The sequence below is a fragment of the Zonotrichia leucophrys genome, chromosome 2, assembly GCF_028769735.1.
Source record: "Zonotrichia leucophrys gambelii isolate GWCS_2022_RI chromosome 2, RI_Zleu_2.0, whole genome shotgun sequence".
In the NCBI taxonomy this organism is placed as follows: Eukaryota; Metazoa; Chordata; class Aves; order Passeriformes; family Passerellidae; genus Zonotrichia; species Zonotrichia leucophrys.
In genome coordinates, this window is record NC_088171.1 from 102,622,735 (window position 1) to 102,637,328 (window position 14,594).

At 36.6% G+C, this 14,594-nt stretch overlaps 1 protein-coding gene across 8 annotated transcripts in view; it reads right to left on the reverse strand.

Annotated features, from left to right (window-relative positions):
- Positions 1 to 14,594, reverse strand: part of PTPRM (protein tyrosine phosphatase receptor type M) — a 443,102-nt gene that overhangs the window by 277,122 nt on the left and 151,386 nt on the right. The gene's annotated exons all lie outside the window — the stretch shown is intronic.

Here is a 14,594-nt window from a genome sequence, read left to right on the forward strand (position 1 = left end):
CTAGGTAAAGAAAATAAAATAAAGATTGTGGTTAGTCATATTAAAAAATATATACTGACAATCCATTTTACTTCTCTCAAGTTCCCCAAAAGGAGAGATAAAAGCAGGAAGTCTGTTCGTTACTTTTACAGGTGTGACAGCGAGACTTTTCTGCCTTCCCATGTGAGTTAAACCACTCATCATGAGTGGTAAATGGTTTAATCTGTAACAGCTGCTTTCAACTCTTTATAGATTAACTAATAGAAACATTTGAGAACAATGTAACATTTACTTGCTTGTTTTACACGAACATTTAAATTTATTTATTTTTTAGAAAATGCAGCCCAGCATAGTCAGTCCGTGCTTTCTCTTGACTTCCTGCATCTGCTGCTTGGGATATGCATTTTTCAGGGAAACATTAGTGGATGGTTCTCATAGCAGCACCCACCCAAGGGGTTATCAGTGACTCTGGTGGAAGAGACTAGGCAGAGATTAATCAGGTGAATGACCTGAAGCTGTCTCCATCTCTCACTTTCTCAGCATGGCACTGGAAACTGGGCAGTTTCTTTTTCAGCACTGTCTCTTGCTGTCAATTCAACACATTACATGTATGGCACAAGAAAATGAGCCCTGTAACAGCTGAGGAGCACAAGGAGTGGAAAACAGAGGGCGGAAGACAGAATAAGGCACAGATGACAACTTGCCACATCCTTTGACACAGAGATAATGGCAGAGAGACTTGGCTCTCAAATCCTCATCAGAACTCATGCTCCACCTGACCATGAAATAGGATATGTGCACTACAAACATTCAAAACCACGCAGAAAATGTGTAATGATTGACTTATGAAAGCTGGATGGAAAAAAATAAAATCAAACCAACCACCAAATTGTAGTGACAACATTAACCCAAACAAGCAAAAAAGAAAGATGCACTTTTTATACAATGATATGTATTCCAACACACTGAAGGCTACAACCAAAATCAAAACATGAAGACAAACTGGAAAATCCCAACCAGCACTTCACAAAAATCTCTCTCTCCAGGAAGGCACACACACTGTCTGATGCTAAATATTGACACCAGGTATGTTTAGTGTTTCTGACTGGAGGAGCTTCAAGCAGATCGAGGGTCCTGCACTATAAAGCTTCTATAAACCAACAACACTGGTGATGTCTGCTTTTCTGTTCCGGAGTCTGTAATTTCTCCAGCTCAATTTAAGACATACTGATCTCATTTTACTATGATCTTATTTGCCACTAAATTGGAAGTATCCTTGAAATACAAGTTATACCAGAAGAATTCTAAACAACAATCACACAAAATGAAACTCATCCATAAATCACAAAACCAAGTCAAAGTTAATCATGCTGTTATACCAAAAGATGCAACATAATTAACTATAAATACTGATTCTAATGCACAGTAGAGTTATTTCCTCTTCAAAAGAAAACGTGGGTAATGTATAGCTATTGTGAAAGGAGAAAAAAAGTTGTAATATGTCCAAAGAAGAATGTGCTACCACATCTTAAAAATTATTCAGTTGTAAATTATTGAGAATTCCTTAAGATAGTTGATAGCTCCTTAAGGTTCCTCAAAGTTTGAGCTGATAATAAAGCAGCTTCTGTGATGTGGCATAGCAGTCACAAAAACCTAACTTGGAAAGAAACATTTTAAACTAGTATTTCAAAACTACTGTTTTTTGTCACTGTAATATCCTTCTAGCAAGAATGGCTGCTGATAACAGGAGATAAGCAGTGGGTTAATTAGAAGTTTGGAGAATGAGTATTTCTTAAAAGCCACATTATTTCTTACCTAATACAATAACTTAATTAATCCTGATAATCAGAACTGCTGATCAATCACAAGCCATAAGCCAGTTTTAAAGTATGTTACTACAGCTTTCAGGCTCTTGAAGGATCCCAAACATACCCAAATCTCATTGTTACATTACGCCCATCCATATCACCATTCCCAGTTTTCTAGCTGCAACATCAGGAAGGCATGAACATGCATGCAGGCTATTTTATCCTGCCAAGAAATAGGATAAGTTATTCCCCAGGGAAAAACACAGTGCCACACAATGATTAATTCTAGCACCTAAACTAGCTCAGCTCATTTAGAGTGGGAACAAACTACTCTGCTCTACAGCCTGCACAGAAAACCCCCCTTCCACATGGGAGACCTGCATCCACAACTTACCAGGACACTTATGAGTTACCATACAACTAAAGAACTGTAAATATTTTAAAATAATTTCTTGCTGTTCCCCCAGAGTAAGAGATGTGAAGGGAAAGGACGAGGCAATGCCACTGTAATTTTTGCCTTAATTTGCAGTTCATGAAGAGGGGGCAATCATGGCAAGATATGATGCATACACAGCCCCTGCTGGCCCTACACAGAGAACGGTCTCCTACCACACCATCCCCTCAGACCTCCAAGGGGCTGGTAAAAAGCCTGAACTTCACAGTCTGGGTGTTCACAGACACTGCCAGCAGTCCTTGAAGGCAACTGCTCCAACAACCATCCCTATAGGACACATCTCCCATCTTTTTCATGCATATTTAGAATGGAAATTGGAACTCATCAATGCACTGTAGCAGTAACAATAAATTACTATTTCACCTGGGTCCCATAATGTTTTTCACCTTCTGCTGATTCTCAAACATACTAATCTCACCTGATTTTGAATGTTTTAACTGCTGTTCTAGAACAGGAAATCTTAGTTTGATCAAATAATTGACTTACATGGCTTCGTAACACATGCCATTGATTCACATACCAATAATTTTAACTGAAAAAAGAGAAGCCAAATCAGACCAGGAAGCACAGATCACTTGCTCAAATGAAAAAGCTAGAGAAGCCTTAAACGTAACTCAGTTTGGTTATACAGAGGATTTGAGCAAATTTTCCCTCCACCAAAATCCAGGTGAGAAAAGGTTATTAATGGTGGCTTCAAAATTCATGAAAGAGCTCTGGAATAAAAAGCCTTTATTATTAATACTAAAACAAAGCTGTAAAATATATAGGAGATTATTATCAATAAAGATTATCTTGACTGAATTCTCTTGAACATTGCACGCTCATGGAGGCAAAGTGCAGAGTGTCTAATTATATGTTAGAACTCAAATAGTCCCACAGAATCACTAGCATGACATTTTTTACTAGAACTCAAAGAAGAAGAAAAAAGCCCAATCTTTTTCTTTAGTCTCTTTGGGGAGAAATATATTGAAGGAAAATATAGTGTCTGTAACAGACAAAGACAAAGCAACATAATTGCTTTACGTTCCACAAGAAAAAATACAGCCCAAGAGAGCAAGTTTTCCCTCCCTTCTGGGATGACAGCAAATGAGTAGGAGAGCTGCCTAATTGATTTAAGCCTAAGCATAAAGGAACAGTAATGAAGGTAATGAATTCAAGTATAAGGAAAGTTCAATCCATAGGCATTGTTCAATCCTCTAGACAACTGGAAGACTGTTACAAAGGCTGCACAGAAAAAAATTTTAAAAAATAATCCCACACCTACAACTTCTCCCAAACTCTTATTTCAGCAGTAGAAAAATGGCAGAAGACTATTTTTAGTCTGAAAAAATGCTATTAACAATTTGATATATAAATACAGAATTGTTTCTGTTGTAGCAGTACCCACACATCCAGCTTCACTCCCTTTGTTTGTGATTCACATTTTGTTTCCCCTGACTTAATGCAATGATTTCAGAAAGTTACCCAGGTTTGGTATCTGTTTTCCAGTGTTTAACGGGCCCATTTCAGCTCACTGTGTGATAAATTACCAGCTCTCAGTGCTGACTGCTAACAGCTATTTCATTTAGAATGGCTAAAAATAACATATCAAATGAAAACTTGTATATTAAACATTCTAGCACATCCCGTTACCATTTCTTCACAAATAACTATTTTTAGTAGCCTTCAGAAAAGTAAGTTTTCATCACTCCCTAATGCAACAATCTAAACACACACAAATAGAGTTCGATTATGATATTTTTTACTAACTATAATGATATTTTATTTACTAACTGTATGATATTTTATACTAACTATAGTTAGTTTTACTAACTATAGTCATTAAACTTGACTCAGATTTTTTGAGATTCTTCAATTTACCAGTAGGTCTTGCAAACTCTCAGTTTGTACATGAAAGCCTGAGTCTTCCCAAATACATGACACTTTATTGAAAAATAAACAAAAAATGACAAGTCCGTAATTTACTGATCCCATTCCGGAAAAGAGGATAAAATTAATGATTAGCAATATAACACTATGGTACTGGTATTAAGTACTACTAGCACAGGTTGTTCAAGGAAATTTGTAGAATCCTGTTTTCTGGGTGTGGCTTTTGTTTTGTTTGATTTTTTAAAACATGATTCAAAAAAAAAAATATCTTTTTTTTAACTTTCTTTACTTCAGCCCTGATTTGCCACACAAAAGTCTGAGGCTTTACTACTGATTAGGGCTGTTAGCTTTTCCTGCCCCAGGGACTTTGAGAACTGTGTGAACAGGATACTTCATTCTTTACAAAGAGGAAGCTGCCATAATCATTTAATGTTAGACCTGCTTGGTCTACAAAGGCCACATCCCCAGGGCAGAGCTATCTCACCTCCTTAGAACACAAGAACTATGGTCACAGAATAAATACTGAGATCCAAAAATGAAAGTAACAGATTCCATTGGCTGCCGAGGAACCTGTGCATTTTCAAATGCTCAGAGAAAGCTTTCAAAAATACTAAATACATATGTAAAGAAATGCCATTTAAGACAACTAATAAAAATATATAACTGGTAAGTCACTTGTAAGAATAAATTTTCTATTAAAAACAAGTTATTTAATATATGGGGATATAAAAATAAGCTTAAATTAACTTCAGGATTTACACAGCTTGAAAAACCCATATTCCTAGTACCAACATATTAAATGCAAATACAGACAGCTAAAAGCATTGTTAAAATGCATGTTATTTTTCCATTTTAGGCAAGTTAGAATGAAAAAAAATAGGTTATAGTTATTTAAATTACACTTACTGGCTCTTCTAGGCAATGAACTAACTCTAAGTCTTTTAAATGAACAGCAATTTAGCAGCAACAATCTGTACATTAAACCTTTCAGAAATACTTTTAAGAAAAATGTAGCAGCAATTCAAAGGCATTGAACTTCTGGGATGTTGCATCCAGCACTATCAGTGACAATCACTCTCAAGGCAAGTATCAAAAACTTTGTGAGAGAGTTAAAAGGAAACATCAGTCACCCTCTGTCCATATGGGTAGATTAGGCAGCTTTTTATACTTTTAACAGAAGCAAGGGTTTGCATTATCCCACTTCCAAATACGCACATTTATAAAATTGTGATTAGAGTTATACCAGCGGGATCTCAAATAAAACCAGCAAGGCCAGAAGCAATTTTTGTTTAAAATGTGTATAAAATCTAAATCAAATAGTAATTAATACTTCAGGAATATTAGTTTACAGAGTTCAGGTAATTCCAGTAACTAAGATGGCTGCCTCCGAATTTCTAGATTCATGTTCATAACCAAGACAACTTTTGTCAGTCTAGATTAGAGCCATCACACATCCTGTGATTATCCAGTATTTATTCCATCTTTCTAAGTTAACAGCTCTATTTCATTCAAGTAATAAGGCCAAGATGGGAAAAGATGATTACTGTCCTATTCAGAATTATTCTGCTATGAGATGGAATTGCTCTCTGCAGGTGTAACTAATGGGCATTCAAGCAAGCTATTATTATTATTTTACCTTTCAAGAAAGGCTTCTCTTTACCTTTCAAGAAAGGCTTCTCCTTTCAGTAATTTAATGTTTGGTAACTGAGCCTTTTCTTCAAATCACACAGGCCTCCAGAAGTCCCTATTTATTATGACTAAACCTAAATACTGGCTGGAGCTGTCAGGTTGTATCATAAAATGTTATGTAAGTTACACATTGAGTAGTCACATCAAAAATGAAGCACTGACATCTATTTGAAGACACAGTTACAAACACAGAAAGTAAACAAAGACAATGTATTTTCTGGAGTCATTAAACTCTTTGTAATTTAACCAAAGCAGTTACTCCCTACTCATATACTGAAATTATGTTGCATCATCCTGACAGGAGAAAATCTGTTATTACATAGACATTTTAGAAGTAAGAAAAATAAATCCAAAAACTCAACTCCTGTTCAGTCTATTTCTTATTTTTACTTTAAATTCCAGAGCAGCTAAGAAGAGTTTATCTCTTCTAACAATTTGCCAGTGCTCACAAAATACGTAAAATCACAAATCTTCTTTCCATTCATTTTTAATAGCACACAATAGAATATAAAATGAGTTGCAGAAAACTACAGCCTCAGAAACATCTGGAGAAAACAAAGTACCAGAAAATATCTAACAGGGAGTTTAATACTTGAATAAAAATTATGGCAATGATCCATGTATCTACCATGCATTTTGTTGAACTCACAGTCCTACTTATAAAGTCATTTACTCTAATGCTGTATTTTAATTCTTTGAAGTACACAACACTTAGTACTTATCCTCCTGTTTGTGTTTAAAATTCCAAGACCTAGGATGAACACCTTGCTAAAAACTGAAGTGAACATATACAGGAATTTAAATACTCTGAGGCTTGGCATTCTGCAGATGTCAGGCTCATGGAGGGGCCAAAAAGGAGCAAAGTGATGAGGAGAAATTGAGGAAGCAGAGCTCATTAGCTTAATTTTCATTGGTACACACTACACAAAGCCTAGTAACGCAGGTCTTTGTCTGCCTTTTCTAGGCAACTACATAACAGGAGATTTAAAAACCAGTGCACTCATGCCCCATGTTTCCTTCACTTCAAAATGTTAATGTGGGGAAGAAAGGCAGCATGGGAAGAAAAAAACTCCAACATGCAAGTTGTGGGGCCAGCCTGAAGTCCAGGGAAAGTTTAAAACAAGCAGAATAGCAGGCAAAGCCAAAGCAACATGGAGTCCTACCAAATAGGTAAGGAAGAAGCAGCCAATAAAGAAACACAGATTTAAAGATGACAAATCACTATGGGCTCAGCTACTGCCTCCTGGATAGATTCTTCCAAATGGGAGGAATGAATGGTGAAAACAGAGTAAAGAAAGCTATAATAAACCTCTCAATCTCGTCAGTGCAATTTGAATAAAAACAACCATAGCAGCAATAATCAGTAGAAATTAAGGCACCAGTTGGTTCATGTAACAAGAAGCTGATATAGAGGCTTTGGCTGGAGGCGTTTCAGTCTTAATTACTGAGACAATCACGCTAATCAAGTCACAGTTTAACAGTTCCCATCCCCAACACTCACCTTCCCCAGTGGTCTGTTTCCTTCCCATCATGCTCTCCCTGGATTTAAACTTGACTTTGGTTTTCCTTGCCTCAAAACAGCTTCAACAGCCTTTATTCTTTATTTTAAAAAAAGCCTCTCCTGAACTCCAATTTGAACAAGATACCTTCCTCTCAGCAGTAAGTTTGCACATTTTACCTACAGTATTCATGGTAAAGGTCATTGTTTCTTCCTCCCAAAGGTCCAGCATAGCACAGAAAACTTACTGAATTTATTTTATCTGTTCCCTAATTGTTGTGTGTCCTTAAGTGATTCTTCTGCTGCTGAACAGTGCTTCATATCAAGGCAGTCTTCAGGACCCAGAAACCAACATCCTGCACTCTTGAAAGGAAAGCTGAATTTAACCAGCCCTCTGTGGCACAGGTCAACTGTTTCACTATCTTACGTCTGTTAATCACCATTTCATTATTTAACACTCCAGAATAACTGGAAGACTAACACATCACTATGAGTTTCTTGAAAAATGAACCCTGGGGTTGCTTCATTTTAAAATCAGACAAGAATTTCTAAAAGGTTTGACTGATAAAGGTAATCCCAGAATAACTTTTCTTATGGGTCACTTCATCAGATGAGAATATATATACATGGGGATGGAAAAATGGAAAGGTTTACATGTATCCCCTCTGACCTATGTACGTACTTGTCTGCAGATAAGGAAATTTTCTGCAAATCAATATATGTAGTCAATTCATTAATATTTGGTAGCTTCTGTATACCTGAGATACATATCAAAAACAGGGAGAAAAGGAAGAAGAAACAAGAACTATTATTACCTGTTACCACAAGTATTTTACACAGAGTTCATGTTTTGTATCATCCTTGTAATACAAAAACAGTAACAGCTCTCTTGCATGGTACTTCTGACACTATAGATATAATATGCAAATGCAGAAGATCAAAATCCAATCATTGTTCAGGCTACTTGCAAACAAACTTTGCCAAGCTTTCCCCAGGTCTCTTAAGGTTTTGCACTGTTGTCCATAATGAAGGTCCCAGTGCATTTAAGAGAGTTTACAGTGTACCTCTAAAAGAAAAACTTCTACAGTTCATGAATGCTTCAGGTTTCCTTCTCCCAAATCTCTTTTGGATACTGGAGATTACCAAAAAGACAGCAGATAAGGGACACTATTTTTGTGAGAAAAATGCTTTTTCAAACTTTAATGCCTCTAGTAAAAAATTCAGACCCCACATTACTTTCATAAGCAGGAACACTTGGCTATACTACTTGGATACCAAGTGCATGTTTCAGTGTCACAAGTACACTCTTGGCAGAGCAAACTCCACCTCTGCTAGACGGGTGACAAAGGAAGGCCTTTGGAGAACATCACCCATTATCACAACTTGCAACCTGATGGATGACCAGCACCACTGCAGAGGAAAGCATATCTTCCCTCTATCTACTCTACTTTTTTCCTACTGCATCAAGGGTGGCTTAGGGTTTTAGGGTTTTTAATAAAATAATCAGATTTGCTTACATTCCCTAAGTTTCTTTTTTGGCATCACTACTGACATGGTCTCCTGTGCTTACAGACCTGAAGAGTTCCAGATTTAAGGCTTTTGAGTGATATAACTGTTTTGAGTAATATTCACAACTGTTAAGTATTTTCACCAGAATTCAACTATTTTGGGTAACACTACCAGACCATTTAGGAATGATGGGGCTGGTACATGATTACAGAATTGATATTTATTCTTCCACCTACTCCTATCCAAATTATTTTAGTATCCATAACAAAATTCACTGACACTTCCTCATGGTTACCAACATATGGTTTTTTGTGCCATGCATTCCAGTCTGGGTGGATTGGGAGGCACAGCCTGTAGAGCAGCTTTGCTGGCCAGGCTTCTCCAGTGTTTCTCCAGGAGAGAATATAAGGCTTATTTCTGGCTCCACTGTTACATGTCATACAAGTCATGGAAAGCTGTAAATTCAGAATAGCTGCTCCACCATCAGGCATTTGACTTTTTCCAGCTGTGCCTTTCACTGCTCATCATACAAGGGAAGAGCACGCAGTGCCTGCTGCTGTACCACTTAGTGCTGCTGAAGCTAAACTATAACAGAAAACTTGGTGTCCAAGGGGGAAAGCCACCTTTAATGGACATGCCCACCATACTTCCAACACATTCAGCTGCACACAGATTACTAATAAAATCACTAGACTCAAAGGTTTCTGCCACCTCCAAACCTCAAAGTCAAAACACTTCACAGATAGATCAATTTCAATACATTTTGCTTCTTGCATATGTTCACTGGGATTTATCATTAACAGTCCACAATTAATTAATTTCTCCTAGTTTCTGGTATTGCTAATAATTAAAGATACCGTAAGAGAAATTTTAGCATCAGAGAAGCATTAGTCAAACCTACATTCAGACAAGAATTAAACCAGTAAGGCCACGTAAAAAAGTGTATTATATGCATCAGATAATTCATATGTAAGGCAGATAATGAGGGCTTTACCGAAGACACAGCTCCTTAGACACTGCCTAACACAAACACACTAACACAATACACAAACACAATATATATCACACTGTTGTTCACAGATGTTTTTCTGCCATATGGTAAAGTTACTGCACAATTACTGAAAAAAACCTAAAACTAATTAATGACAATTAATAGAAAATACTGAATATATACTGGGAAAAAAGCACTAAATATATACATGAGTGGCAAGGGGGACAAAAAGAAATTAACATTCCAAAACCTGGAAAAAATATTAAATAATCATCAGAATTAAAAAAAAAATTAAAGATTTAACTGTCACCTATACAGTAATGTATAGTGTCCCTTCCTATAGGAAATTAATTGTTCTTCTAACAATAAAATCATCTCAGGTTATATCTACTAAAAACTCATCAGGAGGCACGTGCTTCAGGACGCATGCAATCTTGGCAAAATCTTCAGCTGACTGATGCCATTAAAGCTCTTCTCAAGGCAATGCACTCCAGATAATTTGCATTGCACAGGGTGGTTTGACCAGTCTTGGAAGACTGAACTATTGATGAGCAGGAGGAAAAATGGTCTTGTGCACTCCTGTAGTACACAAACACACCTATTCATAAAACAACAAATATTTTAATATTCAAAAGAACATCTTTAGGCCTATCTCATTGTACAGTTTACATCAAAAGTTCCACCTGTTTGTGTTACCAAGTTATAAGACAGACGTATGATTTAACAGTTGAATTGATGCTTCACTATCAAAATGGCCAAAGCATTTTTTTTCCTCAAGTGCTTCAAAACTTGGCTATGAAAATTATAATTATGGGAAAGTCTAAGAGTATACAGCACAACAAAAACTTCTTATGGAAGTCCAGAGCTTCGTTCACCTTCTGGGTTACTGTATGCAATTTACATAAACGAGCACATGCACACACAGAGACAATTTTGTATATCCTATAAATCTATTTGATTTTCATCATCTGCAAAGAGTAATTTCACTTGTTCTACATTCTTACAAGGATGTTTTTGATATCTGTCATTTGGGTACGTTTGTATTCCTGAGGAAAACAATTTGCTTTCCAGAACTCCCTCTGACACAGGACTATATTTCTTCCTTTGAAAAAGTAATAAATAATGCATACAGGTAGTTTTGTATACAGATGAATAAAATCTCTCATAGTCTTCAAACCTTCAGCCAAAGATTACTGAGGATAAAAAAAAAAAAATACACTGAACAGGGTGAAAGACAGCTTTCAAGAAAGACTAAAAGAAAAGCCAAATCCAGGAAATAACTATTTACATAAGGTAGAAGAGAGATTGGCCATTAAAGTGATACTGTTCTTAGTTTCTTGGCTGCAAATGAAGTAGAACACATTCTGCATGCATAAACCAAGGTATGAAAGATTTCACCCTCTACCCTTTTATCAAAAAAATATCCATTAGTCTCTTGCTACCGGTAAATCTGATGATGCTGCTTACTATAGCTGTCAGACATATCCTGAGATCCTATTGTTATCTGTTCACCCTCACAAATTTCTACTTTTAGTTCTCTATTTCTGCAATATAATTTACGTGTCTGAGAATAACATTTTAAAGTAACTATTTACATTTCAACCGTGTTTTAGAATAAAGTCAGGAAAAATAAATTACTGCAGTGAAGTGATGACCTCTCTTTTTCATCAGCTACAGCTTTCCACTCTTTGAGGAAGCTGTCTCAAGAAAGGCTACTCACATCAAGTCAAAGCACATGTCTGAAAAATGCAATTGCAATACCAAAAGATTGTGTTTGATATTAAAATGGAATTTCATTATATCTGGGTATGACTTGACAGCAATTTCCTGTAAATCATACTGTAGCTCAGTCTAAGAACAAGCAGCACACAGAGGCAACTGAACCAACCCACTGCAAATAACAAGGAGCAGCAGATGAGGATGGGAAAATGAAGAGAAGGAGACAGGCCTTGGAAGCTATGGAAAACCAAGCCAATTCCTTGCAAGTCAATAACATGATTTTGGTGCAGTGTACTTCCAAAAACAAATTCTACACCCTCTCTTCTATAATTCAGAGTTGTGCTTCCTATGCCAAGTTACTGGACTCCAAGGAGCTTTTCAGAAGACTTTTTCAGCTGCTTTCATTTGACCAATAATTGTTCAGTGTTGCACCTGTTCATTTCTTTCCCACACTGGGAGCACAGGAATGACACTGTTGCTCAGCCATTCAATAGGAGAGAAAGAATCATCACATACTAGCAATAACCTGTGCTGTTCACAGATGTGAAAAAAGAAAATGTAAGCAGATTAGACACATCTTTTAATTGTAGAAATTCAGATGTATTTTAAGGTATGTTTACATTAAGAATATAAGCTAGTGGAGATGTGAAGTCATAAACATACAATTTAACCAATGACCTTATTAACCAGACACTCATTACAATGACAAACAAACTTGTACAATGGTTTTACTACATGGTTTTCTTGAGTCCTTTCATTTGAATTTAACCTGAAATGGTATCAGTGAAAATACTCACAATTTGCTGTCAGATTATCTGACAAGCTTACAATCATAGCTCATGAACTAGGAGTATGGCTGCCTAGTGGAATGAGGAAAAATGTTTTTCTGCACTATGCAGTAGGTAAACAGCTTTCTGTCTTCCCTTTCCCAAAAGAGTAAATACTGATCACAGCATCATGAAACAAATTTCATGCCTCAGTGGTCTAATTTGGGCAGCTAACATATGAATCGTGATTCCCTGCAGGCCCTTTCAATTGTAGAAAGTTCTACAATACTCCATAAATTAACAGACTTCATGTTCCAAAGGGAATAAGAGTGGGAAAGACTTAAAAAGAGAAAGGCAAAAAAAAAAACTGAGGGAAGTGAAGTATGATTTATGGATTTTACTTAGGACAGCTCCAAGGCCTGGGCATTACTAGACTTAGAACACGTATGCTGGTTCCAACCAGTACTTAGGAAAGACATGGAGACTAAAACAAGTAAATGTGAGCTGGTTTGTTACTTTAAAGAACATATAGCTCTCACAGTCCAGCAGACTGTATAAAGTAAAGAATTTGTTCATCACATAAATGTGTACCTCTAAACTTGAACTCTGCTGCATAGAAGCAGAGAGGTACTAAATAAGAGTCAGAAGTACAGTAGTGAAATCCTGCCACTATTGGAAACTGCAGAAATGTCACTGAATTCAGTGCATTTGTGATTTCATCCTGGAAATTTACCTGCACTTCAGACTAACAACGTGAATCTGAAAAAAAATGACAGGTACTGGAAATCATTTGGGAGCAAATTATCTCATGGTATTCTGAAATTGTCAAATCCAAACAGATTAGGTCTCCTGATATAACTTCCATGGCAGAAATGCTGAAAAGCCCCTGATAATATCACTCAACTGTATTTATTTATTTACTATTATTTACCCTTAAGGTTTTATTGGTGTAATGGAACAGACCACCAGAAGGATAGTAGAAAAGGCTTAGTCTTACTGGTGAACAAACTAAGCGTATCACAGAGATTGCAGGATTTGTTTGCAGTGCCACTAAAACCTGAATCCCTCTTACCTGAGTGCCAGCATAAGTGATCCCAGGGAACAGTGTTCATATTATTCTGGCTCTAGTTTATATAAGAATGTCTTTTATTAAGATGTTTTATAGTAGAATATTGGGTTTAGTGCTACTGTGAACACATGGATCTTCAACATCCATTTAACGAGTCATATGATGCAGAAGATGTTTCCATGTTTTCTGACAGCTTTTACTGATAGCTGTGCTGCACTCAGTCCTGCTGCAGTGTCAGGGGATGTCATACACAGGCATATACAAAATTCCTCAACACCATACCACAAAACCAGAGAGTCAGGTATGAATGGAGAGCTGCAAGGGCTGGGATCTGTTGCCTATCAATGACCTCCTAGCGTGCTAAGATACAGCTGACCCTGTAGGGAACCGTCCTCTCATAGCCTCACTTTGCAGCACCCACACATGGAGCTGTTTGATCAGACTCACTGCAAGTTGCAGCAGACATCTGTGGAAACTGGCAAACAAGTGCAAAAATAAATCCAAGCTATCCAGGAGATCCTGTCAACTTCTAAAACATTCTTATGCAAAGTCACACCTGGAATTTGCACAACCTTAGGCTGATTACCAGGGGGACCTATAGTTGTACAGGCAGAATAAATAAACAGCGGCCCTGTAGGAAGATAGAATTCCTCTAAAAGTCTGTCACTACTTTCTTATCCTTCATATAGAAAAAAAAAATCTCTTAATCATGTATAAACAAGGAATCAACTCAACTAAACTCAGATATTTTGGAATTACCATGCTGTTAATAAAATAGTTTTGTATTACATAAGGTCTAGAAGGGTATTTCTACAATAAATTACATTCTGCTAAAGAATTTATGCGTGTCCTAAATTCTGTGAAAAAAACTAAAGGGGAAATGGTACTGTCCCGAAGCATTTCGAAAAACTGAATGGAATGAGGATTTTCTTATACTGAATTCCACCTTCAGTTTTAGTAGTACAGTAGAGCATTACATCAAAGTTCAAAGGTACTAGAAAGGATATAACTCATGAAATAGCAACCTGTTATTTTCCCATACATGCTAAATCCTTTCACAACTAGAAAAATAATTCTTTCAAAAAATCATGATGGCTTCAGAAAGAGAGTAGTCTAATTCTACCAATTCAACAGTAATACTGTCTTTAAGGTGCTGGAGCACTAGAAAAATATCAGCCTTGTATCAGCAAGTGATTGGAAATACCCACGTAATCCCAAAAAAGAAAACCAAAGTACATCTTC